The sequence below is a fragment of the Myxine glutinosa genome, chromosome 5 (assembly GCF_964187855.1).
Source record: "Myxine glutinosa chromosome 5, kmMyxGlut1.1, whole genome shotgun sequence".
Taxonomy (NCBI): Eukaryota; Metazoa; Chordata; class Myxini; order Myxiniformes; family Myxinidae; genus Myxine; species Myxine glutinosa.
In genome coordinates, this window is record NC_136265.1 from 52,664,862 (window position 1) to 52,679,141 (window position 14,280).

Here is a 14,280-nt window from a genome sequence, read left to right on the forward strand (position 1 = left end):
CCAATATAACGAAATGAATGAATGAATGAATGAATGATCGTTTTAAGGCCATTTTCCCCGCTAGAGCGGGGGTTGGCCTTGCGGGCCCCATGACAATCATGGTGCCCTGTTTGAGGCAATGTTCTTATGGCCGGATGCCCTTCCTGACGCTAACCCTTGGTCGCCTCCTACGATGCAGAGGGATACGGTGTACCTATTCTAAATCGGGGTACACACCGTGATCATTCATCCCAGCAAGCTGGTACTCAATTTGCCGACCTCGGAAGGATGACGGGCTGAGTCAACCCCCCTGGCGTTAATTCAGCGATCGAACGGGATTCGAACCCAGGATCCTAGGATCCCAAGCCGGCACCCTAACCGCTAAGCCAACACCAGGCTCCTACATCTCCAATAGGAGAAGACATAATTCCTCTTTTATTGAAAATGTTTTTCGAGTTTGTTTTATCCTCGAAAATAGACCGTAGTGTCCACACATTCGTGTTAAAAGATTGGCCTTTAAAATCTACCCTTATGAAGGGGGACAGACAGACACACAAACGGACATTGCGTTTTATATGGTAGACTCCATCGGGATGAAAGGTTTGTATATTTAGGATTATAAAACGACGTACAATTGGAATTCAATCATATGGTTTAAAATGGATTATATTGTGGTCTGTGTGGTGTTTTGACCTTGAGGCTGCACGAGAACAGTCCTGCTTTTCAAACGAAGAATGAATGTTTTTTTGGTTTTTGATTACATTTTTTTTTGATTACGCACGTGTTTTATCCTTGCAGTAACGAGGGGGAACCTGCCCTTGGTTTGTCCGAGGACACGTTCCGCGCAGAATGTAATGATGAAGCATTTGGTACGAAGTGGGTTTGTCGACTGCCGTGACCCGAAGTTTGACGTTGTGCGAAACGTCATAGGACCACGTCCGTGCACCACCTGTAAGCTCTTCTCGTCACGCATTGAAGTCCAAACGGTCCCGTGCCAATGCGTGTCCGACTTGGAACGGGGGTTAAAGAGGTCGCGTGCAAATCAGCAGTCAGGGTAGAGCGATGAGTGTTATTGGTAGTCGTGTGATGACCCCGGTGTACAGCGGAAGTTCCGTAACAAGACATTGTGTCGGATGGAATGATCGCTGGCTCAATTGTGTGGAATCTTGCTCCAGGAGCCGAGGTGTGTTATAGTTCAGCCATTGTTTAACCGATATTTACCAAAAACCTTAGAGTTTGGATAAAATATGGCTGAACCCAAACACTCGATCTCGTTTTGGAAATTGAAGACAAATCCGTTTTTGTGGAACCAAAACTTTTAAACCCTCTCAAAGTTGTTTAGCCAAAGCCATCCAGAGGGAAGACACCATGAAATGCTTGTTGTTGTTTTTGCCTTGCATAGTTGTCTTAGCTTTCATCATATCGTTATTCCCGGTCAGGCAAGCATCGTTCGGTCCACAGCCTATGAGAATTCCAGAATTATGTTGAGAGATTTCACTCGGACATGATGAAGTAGGAAGTTTTTACTCGCTCGATCGGAGCCGCTATGTACTTTGTGGTTTGAATGCGTCTCTGATCCCTACGGAAGTTAAACCCGACTAAGCCGAGTTAATTTAGCTCCGTTGGTAGTGTGCTTACATCTGAGCTACGAGATCCGGGATTTGCTCCCCCATGGTGTCAAACCCAATGAGAACTGCCATCTGAATGTTGAGATTGCCGGCAGAGTGCTGCATCATGGAGCATCCTCCTTGTGGATGTTAAATATCCCATGGTATCTTTCAAATTAGTTGGCCATTGTGTGCCCGTACCCTGGTTAAAATCCCTGCCGAGAGATGAAGTACCCTGGTTAATATCCCAGCCGAGATGTGAAGTACCCTCGTTACAATCCCTGCCTAGAGATGAAGTACCCTGGTTAAAATCCCTGCCTAGAGATGAAGTAACCTGGTTACAATCCCTGCCTAGAGATGAAGTACCCTGGTTACAATCCCTGCCTCGAGATGAAGTACCCTGGTTTACAATCCCTGCCTCGAGATGAAGTTCCCTCTCCGCCGAGAGATGAAGTCTCCAAGATCCAACTCAACATTTCCTCCATCTGCAGCTCCCTCTGTGCACACCTTACACTTGAATGTAGCTGCCACACTGGTTAATGACCCTCTCAAACCACTACATTTTTGATGAACCCACTCAGCGCACATTGTACATTGAATGGAGTTCACTCCGACACCCTGCCTGCACACAGCACACGGCCACTTCCCAGTTCTTTCCACCTCACCACATGCTTTACCACTTGCCATCACCTTCGTCTTTCCGATATTCACCTTCAGACCTTTTGTCTCCATACATTCCTTCCACTTGTTCATCTTTTCCTTCAGTCCATCCATACTTTCCGCAATGAACACCAGATCATCGGCATACAACAACTCCCATGGTAAACCCTCCTTTACGTTCTGAGCCAGCACCTCCATCACAGCTACGAATAGTAGTAGACTTAGTACCGACCCCTGATGCACTCCCACCTTCACCTCAAACTCACCACTTTTCCCGTCCTTCCTCCTTAGAGCTGTGCGCGCTCTTTTGTACATTGCCATCACTACTCTGATCAACCATTCCTCCACTCCTAACTTCCTCAATGCCCATGTCACTACTTCGTGTGGAACCCTATCAAATGCTCTCTCCAGATCAACAAACCCAAGAAACAACTTCTTCCTCTTCTCCATGTACTTCTCCTGCAACTGCCTCACAATAAAGAGCGCGTCTGTCGTTCCTCTTCCTGGCATAAATCCAAACTGCATTTCGTCGATCTTCACCTTCTTCCTTATCCTCCTCTACAACACCCTTTCCAATACCTTCATTCCATGCTCCAATAACTTTATCGCTCAGTACGAGCCACACTCCAGAGGGTCACCTTTCCCCTTGTATAGAGGGACGAGGGTACTCAGTTCCCAATCCACTGGAATGCGGCCTTCTTTCACCACCAGATTACAGATCTCTGTCATTCTCTTCACACCCCAACATCCTGCTGCCTTCAACATATCTCCCACAACTCCCGTCGGCCCACCCGCTTTTCTACTCTTCATTGCTTTTATCGCTTCCTCAACTTCCTTCTCATTTATCTTCTCTGCCTGTCCTAAAACTGGGTTACTCTCTATGTTGCCATCCCATTCATTCTCTGTATTCAACAGTATTTCCATATATCTTTTCCATCTTCCTTTAATTCCATCTGGGTCCACAACGATTTGTCCCACTTCATCCTTCAGGCAACTCACCCCCATCACATCACACCTGACTTTCGCTATCTGCTTTGCAATCCTGAATACCGCTCTCTGACCCTCTTCTGAATCCAAGTGTTCTCCGAACATTTTCCTACATGCCTCCTGCGCCTTTGCTACCTCTTTCTTTGCAGCCTTCTTGGCTGCCTTATAACTTTCATGCTCTGCTTTTTCTGCTCCCGTACCCTTCGCCTTCTGCCACTCCTTGAACTTCCTCTTCTCGTCAATCCTCTTTCAAACTTCATCATCCCACCACAATGTTTCCGAGTGCCTCGGTGGTCCTTTTGTCCATCCACATACCTCACCAACGGCTCCCAACAGACTATCTTTCATTGACATCCAACCACTTTGAAGCTCAACCACAGCATCCTCTACCCTACTCAGCCTCTCTTTTAATGCCTCCCTTACCGTCACCTCTTTCAACCTCCACAACTTCATTCTCGGTTGGGACTTCACCCGCCGAGCTCTCCTCGCACCTTTCACCCTTATGTCGCAGACAACCACATTTCATTGTGTGGGGAAAATGTGGGGAAACACAAATGTGGGGAAAACCACATTTCAAATCTGGCCTCCAAAGCCAGTCGCCGACTGGGCATCCTCCGTCGTGCGAAGTCCTTCCTTGGCACACCTGAGCTCCTCACCACATACAAGGCTTTCATCCGCAGCTCAATGGAATACTGCTCTCCCCTCTGGGCTGGTGCTCCTGCCTCACACCTAGCTCGTCTTCACGCTGTTGAAACCAAAGCATTCAGAATCATTGGAATCTCCCGCGATGAAACTAACTCCAAGGGCCTCTCACTCACTCACCGCAGGCAGGTTGGTTGTCTTTCCGTCTTCTACCGACTCCTCTCTGGCCTTGCCCCCCCCAGCTCTCTCTGGCCTCTGTCCCGCAAATATTCCTACAGGTCGCACAAGATCTGCCTGCAACCCTCTTATGGTCAAACTGCCAAAATCAAGACTCTCTGCTCACCTTCACTCCTTCATTCCTCTTTTCTCCCGCTTCTGGAACAAACTCCCTCACTCTCTTCAATCCCACTCCACCCTCCAGGTCTTTAAAACAGCTGTTCACCACCATCTCTTATCTTCCCCCATCGAAAACCTTGATCTTTTCTACCCCGCTAATTTCACCCCAATTCCACTTTTTTGAAATACCAACTTCTGTCCTGGAAGTCCTTGGTGTCCTTGTGTTTTATACTTCTCCCTCTCCCCCCCCCCCCCCCCTTCCCACGCCTCCTCCCCCCAAGCCCTCTCCCTTCCACACATCTTCCTGCTCTCAAATGTTGTGTTTATGTGCTTCCCCATCTCTCCCCATCTTGTTTTCCGCTCCCTCTTTTTATATATATTTTTTGTCTGGTTGATTTGTTTGTCAAGTAAATGTTAGCTCTTTCACGAGCCTCGATTCAGTATCCAAAAAAACCAAAAACAAAAAAAAAACCAAGTGGTGCTGTGAAACAGCCTCCTCCCCCGGGATCACCTTTGTGTCCCGGAGGTGCCCCCTATCTCGCCTACACACCATGAGGTAGTCAACGGTTGTCGTCGACCCACCTGACGTGTATGTAACAAGCTTATTATCGTCTTTCTGAAACTGAGTATTACAAATCAACAAATCAGCTCCATCAGCAAACTCCAAAATCCTTTCACCTTCTCCATTTCTCACACCATATCCGTAACCCCCATGAACTCCCTCAAAACCGTCCATACTCCTTCCCACATGTCCATTTAGGTCTCCTCCTCCCACAACAACTTCCTCATCTTTCACGTTTTCCATCAGCTTCTCTGTCGCACACCAGAACTTGTCCTTCTCTTCATCGCTCCGACCAACCTGCGGAGCATATCCTGAGATTACGTTCACCAAGAGCTTTCCAATCATCATTTTCACCATCATCAACCTATCACTCACTCTAGTCACACTCACCACACTGTCTACAAACTCCTCAGAAAACAGGACACCAACACCATTCACGCCCTCCGGGCACCCTTGTCACACAAACTTGTATTTCTGTCCCTGCCTACCCTTCACCATTCTCACACCACTTCCCTTCCATCTCGTCTCTTGCACACAACATATGTCCACTCTTCTTCTGACCAATACTTCCACCACTCCTCCTGATCTCCCTGTCATTGTCCCTACATTCCATGTCCCAAACCTCAGAAACCGATCTCCACTTCGGGCTGTACCCTGCCCATATGTAGTTGTAATTTTCATGGTTCTCTTTTTGAGGCAATGTTTTTATGGCCGGATGACCTTCCTGACGCCAACCCTCTTAGTCGCCTCTTACGACACGCAGGGATACGGTGTACCTATTCTAAACCAGGGTACACACCGGGAGTGCAATAATGTGCAATAATGTACAGGTTAACCCTGGTGTTGGGCTAGCGGCTCGGGTGCCGGCTTAGGATCCTAGGATCCTGGGTTCAAATCCCGGTCGATTGCTGAATTAACGCCAGGGGGGTTGACTCAGCCTGTCATCCTTCCGAGGTCGGCTAATTGAGTACCAGTTCACTGGTAATTCCCTGTTTGTCGTTTAAGGCGGCAAAAAGGGTTGGCGTCAGGAAGGGCATCCGGCCGTAAAACATTGCTTCAAAAAGGGGACCAAAAAAACAACAACAACCACGGTGCCCGAAAAAGGCCAACCCCCGCTTGCGGGGAAAAATGGCCTCTAAAGGTGGTTATTTTATATATATAATGTACAATAATTCAGTGCAATAATGAATGCTTCCTTAAAAAAAAAATTTTTTTTTATATATTACCACAGGCGTCTGTTAGTTTATCGATCATATACCGTAATTTAAAGTGTGGTGTCTGTCCGTGCGTTTGTGCATTTGACTGTATCCCATTTGTGGTAGACGTTTCCAGCGCTTCTTTTGAAAAGCTCTGCACGCAGGCGAATCAACTTTGGTTTATGGGGTGAATGAATGAATGAATGAATGATCGTTTTAAGGCCATTTTTCCCCGCCAGAGCAGGGGTTAGCCTTGCGGGCCCCATGACAATCATGGTTCCCAGTTTGAGGCAAATGTTTTTATGGCCGGATGCCCTTCCTGGCGCCAACCCTTAGTCGCCTCTTACGATGCGCAGGGATACGGTGTACCTATTCTAAACCGGGGTACACACCGGGATCATTTATCCCAGCAAGCTGGTACTCAATTTTGGTTGGTGTATGGGGTCCTGATTGGATTTTGCTAAAGCCCAGTTTTGAGCGCCGTAACTGAATTTGGTGCTGTGGGGTGTTGCAGATCCCAATGAGAAGTGCAATCCTAGAAAACTCTGCTGCCCTGATGAATCCTGCCAAATTTGGTTCAATTCTGGCTCGTAGTTATGGATAAGATGTTTCAGTGAAAATGATGTATCAGGGGGTGGATCCCACGACGTCCGTTTGACGGGAGCTTGTGCTTACTTGGAGCACAACTTTAGATCCGGGCCTGGTCCTAATGCCTCCAAGCGAGTTTTGTACGAATCTGGTGGTAAGTTGGAGAGGATAAGATTTGGAAAAAAAAATAAATCCGAATTTCAGACTTCCTTCGAGGAGATGAGGAGCACATCGCAAGAAGACCGACCTGTTCTGATGCATTCTGTCAGACTTGGTTTGAATCAGCCAGGTAGTTTGGTAGCAGAAGACATTTGAGTGAAAATGAAGGATTCAGGGAGGGAGCATGTAGGCCCCTTTCCGGGGGAGATATGCCCATGGGGAGCACAACTTAAAGTTAGGTTATGGTCTCCATATCGCATGGTCAGTTTGGTCTGGATCCGATTGATTAATGAGAAGTTTGTTGAATGAAATACACAAATTAGGGGGCAAACCCCCACTTTTACCCTGAATAGGGGGATCTGGGTGGGGAGCACAACCCTATGAGACCTTGCTGTCCTGATGCAGCATACAAAATTTGGTCCATATCAGCCGAGTAGCTGTGAAGATATTGCAGTGAATATGTAGGTTAGGGCAAGGACCTGATGCCTCATGGTGAGTTTGGTCTGGATCTGTGTAACGGTTTCTAAGAAGAAGATTTTTGAATAAAATACCAATATTTGGGGAAAAACCTACCCTTTCACTCTCTTTATAGGGGCGCATCGGAATAGCGAGCACAACCAAATGAGACCTTGCTGTCCTGATGCTTTGTACCAAATTTGGTCCATATTGGTCCGGTAGTTTGTGAGAAGATGTTTTAGTCAAATGTTAACGGATGTACGTACGTACGGACGGCCGGGCACCGGGACCCACTCTATTAGGTTATTTTGGGGGAAATAACTTGACCAGATCTCATGGCCATAAAGCATTGAATAAATTGCTCGTGAAGCCTGTTGCTTTTTCTCTGGACAATCAGCTGCCACTGAATGCCTTCGTGAAGCAGCAACATTCCAGATAGACCACCATGTTTGGACCAGTGCAGCACTTGTTGGGGACGCGGAACTCCTACCCAGGCTTGGTATGGCTCGGTATTGCCCTGGTAGCCGTGTAATCACAGGAAGTACTTGGTAGGATTATACAATGGTGCAAGAACAGTGACGGCAGATGCATAGCAACACACAGATGGGACAGGACAGTGATCGTGATGCCGCGGTTTTTCCAAGAGCTGCACAGATTGTATGACAACACGAGTTTTAGATCCAAAACCCTTTGATGGGTCATGGCAAGAGAACTCGGTGTCCAGCTTGTTGTTTGCTCTCGTTAACATGGTGCAAGAAGACCATAGCGTCAAAGACCAAAGTCGTGAGCCTGCAGCCCCAGCCACACTTGCCATTGCCCTTGCCACGAAGGGGCAGACGCCCGTATGTTACTGCATGTGCTATGTTACATGCCACACAACATAATCGTTACAAGATACTCATAAGTATTGTCGGCACCGATGCTGCGGTGTTGTCCCTGATGGTGGCACAGACACTTGCAGCTGATGACGAACTATAGTTGGGTTTTCAGACAGGGAGAGGGTTTCCGTTACTTGGCCACTCATGAAATATCCATCTGCCTTTGACCTGAGAAATCCTGTACCCTTCCATTGTTCCATGCACTTACAGGTGGTGACACGGTTTCACATTTGCTGGGCATGGTAAGATTGGCAGTCTGGGCTACCTGGAATGCTCTGCCAGAGCTTGCTGATGCCCCATGTAACATCCCGGAAGAAAGTATGCATACAATTCCCCGTACTGTTCCTCGTACTACTCTACGACTGATGAAGCTCCTTCGCTGATTTGGACAAGGCCAGGAAGAACTGTTTGCAAAGTCTATGCACATAATTCCACCAACGTGAGCTGCTATCGAGCGGCATGTGAAGAGGGCAGTCTACCAGGGTGGTCATGTTGGTGCCAGATACTGGTTCCATGGCCTGCCCTTCCTTCTTCGACAAGCTGGGGCTAGATTCAGACAGACAATGGAATCGATGAGCCGCACTGGATGACACTCCATGAATCCTCTCAGACTTGCTATGAGCTGATGCCTTGTGGCTGCATGTAAGGATGCCAGAACCGCTATCGGAACCAGATCTGGCCTAGCAGTGGGATGCAAAACGTAAACTGTTCAATGTGGACGGAGGTATGCGCTCCACCGAGTGCTGTTTTAGCTTTGCATTTGAGTCACCTTGTGTTATATACCAAACTCAAATAGACACGTCGTTCCAATTGGCTGTGCATCTGCACACACGTGTAATACCTGAGCGAGGTCGATGGTGCAACATTGCAAATCCCCATGCATCCCATCTGAAGCAAGGTTGAAAGATGGCAAAAGTTCCACCAGGAATGACCCAATATCAGATTTTGTTGAAAAAAAATTCCCCGTTTTAACTCCTGTGAGTCTCAGTCCTGACTGGGATTGCACATCTCCTCACTCAGGCAGCAATATTATGTTGGCCGATTTTGAAAAGTGACTTGATCTGATCACCTATTGGATGCTTTCCCTCCAGCTTGTGGAACATCTCGGAGGCTGTTAAGGACTGGGTAGGGTTTTGTTGACTCGAAGCATCTGTCCCCTTCGTAAGTACTGCGCTTGCAGAGGAACTGTGCCTGGCGGTACCGCTCGTGAAAGATTCCGTCGGATCCCTTAAACTATCGAGATTCGGTGCCTCCTGCCGGATCCGTGTCGGAAGGCAGGTCTTCGGCTCCAATTTCCCTGGTAATCGAACCATGGAGCCTCTTGTCCTGTTGCCACGTGTTACTCTGGTCGTGTTACGATTGAATAGAATCGTTGTGCACTCTCACCCTGGCTATTGGCAAACGTCGCCCGTCTGCTTTCACTTAATATCACTTGGTTTTGTTGATGGGTTCTTTGCTCACAGTTAAATATTTAAAATGTACTCCCTGTCACAGCATTGCCATAAATACCCGGCTGGGGATTTAGGTTACAATTAATTTTCAGTCCTGTGATCATTTTATTTGGTCGGGTCAGGGCAGGATGGGTGGCACTGAGACCACCTTTCTAATTTTTCAAGCATTATAAAGTCTTAACCTTCGAGTTGGATTTTAAAGAGCTTCGAAAATGTGAATGGATTGGGGGTCGGGACCTTTCGGGCCTTGTGGAGGCCTTCCGTTTCTTGGTATTTACAAAAATGGTACACGTGCACTTGTGTTGCATTGCCACGTACAACTCGTCAGTTATTCTTTTTACTGCACAAAGTACACCACTGCGTTTTTTTTTTTGCTTCTCTACAAGATCGAGGCTCATGGAAGAGCGAAGGAGATTGAGGGTAAAAAGGAAATGAACTGGCAATAGAGCAGTGCGGCAACAGTTGGCCAAATCGGTAAGGGAATGAACAAAGAGGAACAGGAACAGGAGACAGACAGATAGACAGCCAACACGTTAATCTGCACGTAAGAGGGTTAGGTGGGGTTAGGTAGGATTGATGTGGTACAGAAGTTTGCGGGTGCTAGGTATGCGGGATGACGTGAGCTCGAAGTGCACTATATTGTGTCATCCCTCATCCATAACAAATACACTGTTTCGGCAAATTGCTTTGCTTGGTGGTTTGAGGAGAGCCCCAAATCTATACTTGGGTTGTTTGGAAATATTCAGGTATGAAGACGAGCAGAAGGTGCTTTGACAAGCTTGCTTCAAGCTCCTGACCGGTCGTTCTCCTTAAAAAAAGAACATGGCAAAGATTTCACATGACAACCCCAACTCCAACCCCAACCCCAACCCCAACCCCATTCTTTTTCTATACACTGTTGAGGCTCGATGAGGAGCTGCTTGAACACGAAATGGACCAGGACCCAGGAGGTAACGACGAAAATAGCAGTAGAAAAATAGGGTGAAGGCAACACACAAACAGCAACGTTGAGGGACAGAATAGATGAATAAGGGACTTGGGGAGGACACAAGGGGTGAACATGATGGATGCAGCCGCAAAGTCTCAATCATGGTTGTGGAAGGAAAAACTGGAAACCTGGAAAGGTGGGTTTGAGAAGGATTAATGGGGGTAGAAAAAAAAGATCGTAGTTGTGGACGGGAATTACCTGAGATGGTGGAAAACAGCTGTTTTTAAGTCCTGGAGGGAAGAATGAGATTGAAGAGACTGATTATGTCGGTTCTACACATTGGAGATGAGCAGTGATTCTGGATTTTCAGTTTCAACAGATGGGGGTTACCTGGAAGATGGCATGCTTCATGCAGAAACCAGTCTCACACACGTGAGAACACACCACACACACATGAGCACATGCAAACGCACACACAGATGCGCAAACGTGCGCACACATGCATGTGAACACACACACATGCGAACACATGCGAACAAACACACACACACACACATGTTTACACATACACACACACTATACACACATGTATAGACACACACACACACATACACACACAGACACATTTGTGTCCCTCTTTGTACCAATTGATCGCCATATTAAACACTTCGTGAAATTTCTACATTCGCTGATCCCTAAGAAATCATTATCCTAGGAAGCTTGCTTGTCCGTCGTCTCTCGTTAGTTTGTCCCATTGGCTGGTAAGTCGAGCATTTGGAGAGGTCCCCGGTTATGATACACCCGAGAGTGCCGTGCCCTAGTTTTCTGCCGTTCCGATCCGGTAACTGTGGTCCCTTGTGCTTGCTTGTGCGCCTTGTGCATCGACCGGCCGGTGGAAAACGCTCACACTTTCTTGCGACCCTTGTAGCTGCGGAACCGTAATGCTTTTGGCAGCTTCTTAATGCAGCACTTGTTTTGCTAGTTTCTCTGTGCCCCATGCCACATGTGTTTCAGTGCTCCATGCCAGAGTTGAGTCTTTGAAACATTCTCTCAATTTTGCAGTAGTTTACAAAACAAATGAACGAGTCTCTTGAATCCAATATCTATCCAGGAATTGTGTTGTGCCGTCCACAAAACAGTGATGACTCCATCTACATCTCCCTGTCTGACAACAGGGACCAACTTCTATCCACTCATCCCAACCCCTCCATCCCCTCCCTCACCTCAAACGACACAGCTGACACCGCACGTGACAAAGATGAATCCCTCAACTCTGTGTTTGCCTCAAAATCTTGTGTCCCAAACCCATCCCTCTCTGTACCCACCTTACCCAGTCGAACCCAGCTGCTCCTGGACTCTGTGTCCTTCTCTCCTGACAAGGTGGGTGGATCCTAAAATCCTGCCCTGCAGCTCTTTCACACCCTCTCTCAATTCTCTTCACCCTCTCTTTTCCTCAAGGTCATCTGCCATCTGCTTGGAAATCAGCCAACATTACCGCTTTGCACAAGAAAGGTGCAAAAACAAATCCTTCCAACTACAGACCAATCGGCCTGCTCTCAATTATCAGCAAGGTCATGGAATCCATCATTGCTTCTGACAACAAATCCTTCCTCTTTTCCAATGGCTTGATCTTGGATCATCCATTTGGATTCAGACTAGGTCATTCTACTCTGGACATGCTGCTTCTGCTGTCTCAACAATGCATGGAGGTCCTCAATGCAAAACAGGAAATCAGAGCTGCCTCCCTTGACATATCCCGTGCCTTCGATACGGTCTGGCACCCAGCTCTGCTCACGAAACTCTCCTCGTATGGTATCCATGGAAACCTCCACGCATGGCTTGCAGGCTTCCTTTCTGGTCGCAGTCAACGTGTGGTCCTGAATGTAATTCTCTCTTCTCCCCTTCCTGTTCAGGCTGGAGTTCCTCAAGGCAGTGTTCTGGGCCCTGTGCTTTTTCTGGTCTTCATTAATGATCTCTCTGTACTCTCTGGAAAATCCTCTCTATTTCTTTGCTGATGACTCTACTCTCTGCCGCTCCATATCTCAACCCTCAGATCGGCAGTCTGCAGCCTCCTCACTCTCTGCAGACCTGGACAATATCACAAACTGGTCAAAAAAGTGGAACATGTCTTTCAATCCTGACAAATCTCACACTCTCACTTTGTCTCTCCGAAAAGACCGTCTGGACAACCATCCCATCTACTTTATGAACAATCTTCTTGAAGAAGTCTGCCACTCAAGCTTTTGGGTCTCACTATCTGCCATGATCTTTCCTGGGAAAACCACATTTCCAAGCTGGCCTCCAAAGCCAGTCGCCGACTGGGCATCATCTGTCGTGCGAAGTCCTTTCTGGGCATTTCTGAGCTCCTCACCACATACAAAGCTTTCATCCGCAACTCAATGGAATACTGCTCTCCCCTCTGGGGTGGTGCTCCTGCCTCACACCTAGCTCGGCTTCATGCGGTTGAAACCAAAGCATTCAGAATCATTGGAATCTCTCGTGATGAAGCTGATTCTGAGGGCCTTTCTCTCCCCCACCGCAGGCAGGTAGGTGGTCTTTCTGTCTTCCGACTCCTCTCCAACCTTGCTCCCCCTGCTCTCTCTGTGCTGTGTCCCCCAAAAGATTCTTGCAGCACACACAAGATCTGCCAGAAACCCTCTTCTGGTGAGACTGCCAAAATCAAGACTCTCTGCTCACATTCACTCTTTCATTCCTCTTTTCTCCCACCTCTGGAACAAACTCCCACACTCTCTTCAATCCCTCTGCTCCCTCCAGGTCTTTAAAACAGCTGTTCACCGCCATCTCTTATCTTCCCCCATCCAAAACTTTGATCTCTTCTACCCCTGTTAAAACACCCCAAATCCGCCTCTTAAAATCCCCAACTTCTTTCCTGAAATTGCTATAAGTGTTCATTTGCTTTATACCGTGTACCACTCCCTCCTCCCCCAGCCCTCCCCCTTCCACAGATCTACCGACATCCCTGTTCTCTTCTGTGGTTGTGCTTGTGTGCTTCCCTCTCTCCCCCTCTTGTCTCCCGCTCCCTTCATTGCATGTTTTATGTGTCTGTGCATCTTTTCATGTTCAATGTGTTAGCTCTTACACGAGCCTCGATTCTGTATTTAAAATAATAATAATAATAATAATAACAATATTTGTGTTGTCGCTTAATCATTGCTCGAAGAAGAGGGTGGGCATAGGGGTGCGAGGGTGGTGTTATAACTGGCCTGTCTATTTTAGGCCTCACCCTCGGTACTCCAGCTGTACACAAACAACTAAGTAGTTTTTGTTAAACTTGTTTAGCACCTCATGCATCGTTAACCGTATTGGTGGAATGATGCTTTGTTTCCCATCTATTTTCAATTTCCACTTTCAAGTCTTCGCCCCCTTGTCACGTGACCCTGCAACGCGTTTCCGAACAAGCTCCTTCCACGGAACTTTGGAACCATCATCGTTTCTGCAGTATCTTTGACCAAACTCGCGCACAGTAACCTCCGTATACCGAGCTTTCTCTATAATATGACCACTCACTCTTGTACACCGTGCCCTTTCCTTGTGCATCTTCTCCTTATGACGCATTGAGCCTTTCTTCATTCTTTTTATTCGTAATCCTCCATACCGTATGATAGTGGTATTTGTTGTTTTTGACCACGTCTCGCGCTTTGCACAAAAGGACTGTGACCGATTGCATGAACCGGAGACCCGGGCGGACGGCGCGCTGCTGAGCTTTGAAAGGTGGCCGGGTGGTCCAGGCACTCGTACGTTTGGTTACTCTTCGCGATCATAATTCAACTGCTAGACCGGAGCGCTTTCTCGGTTGTACGGTCATTGCGTAGCAATAGAAGTGAAGCCAC

At 47.5% G+C, this 14,280-nt stretch overlaps 1 protein-coding gene across 2 annotated transcripts in view; it reads left to right on the plus strand.

The window, feature by feature from the left end:
• AGFG1 (ArfGAP with FG repeats 1) overlaps nucleotides 1-14,280 on the plus strand; it is an 89,801-nt gene that overhangs the window by 2,482 nt on the left and 73,039 nt on the right. The gene's annotated exons all lie outside the window — the stretch shown is intronic.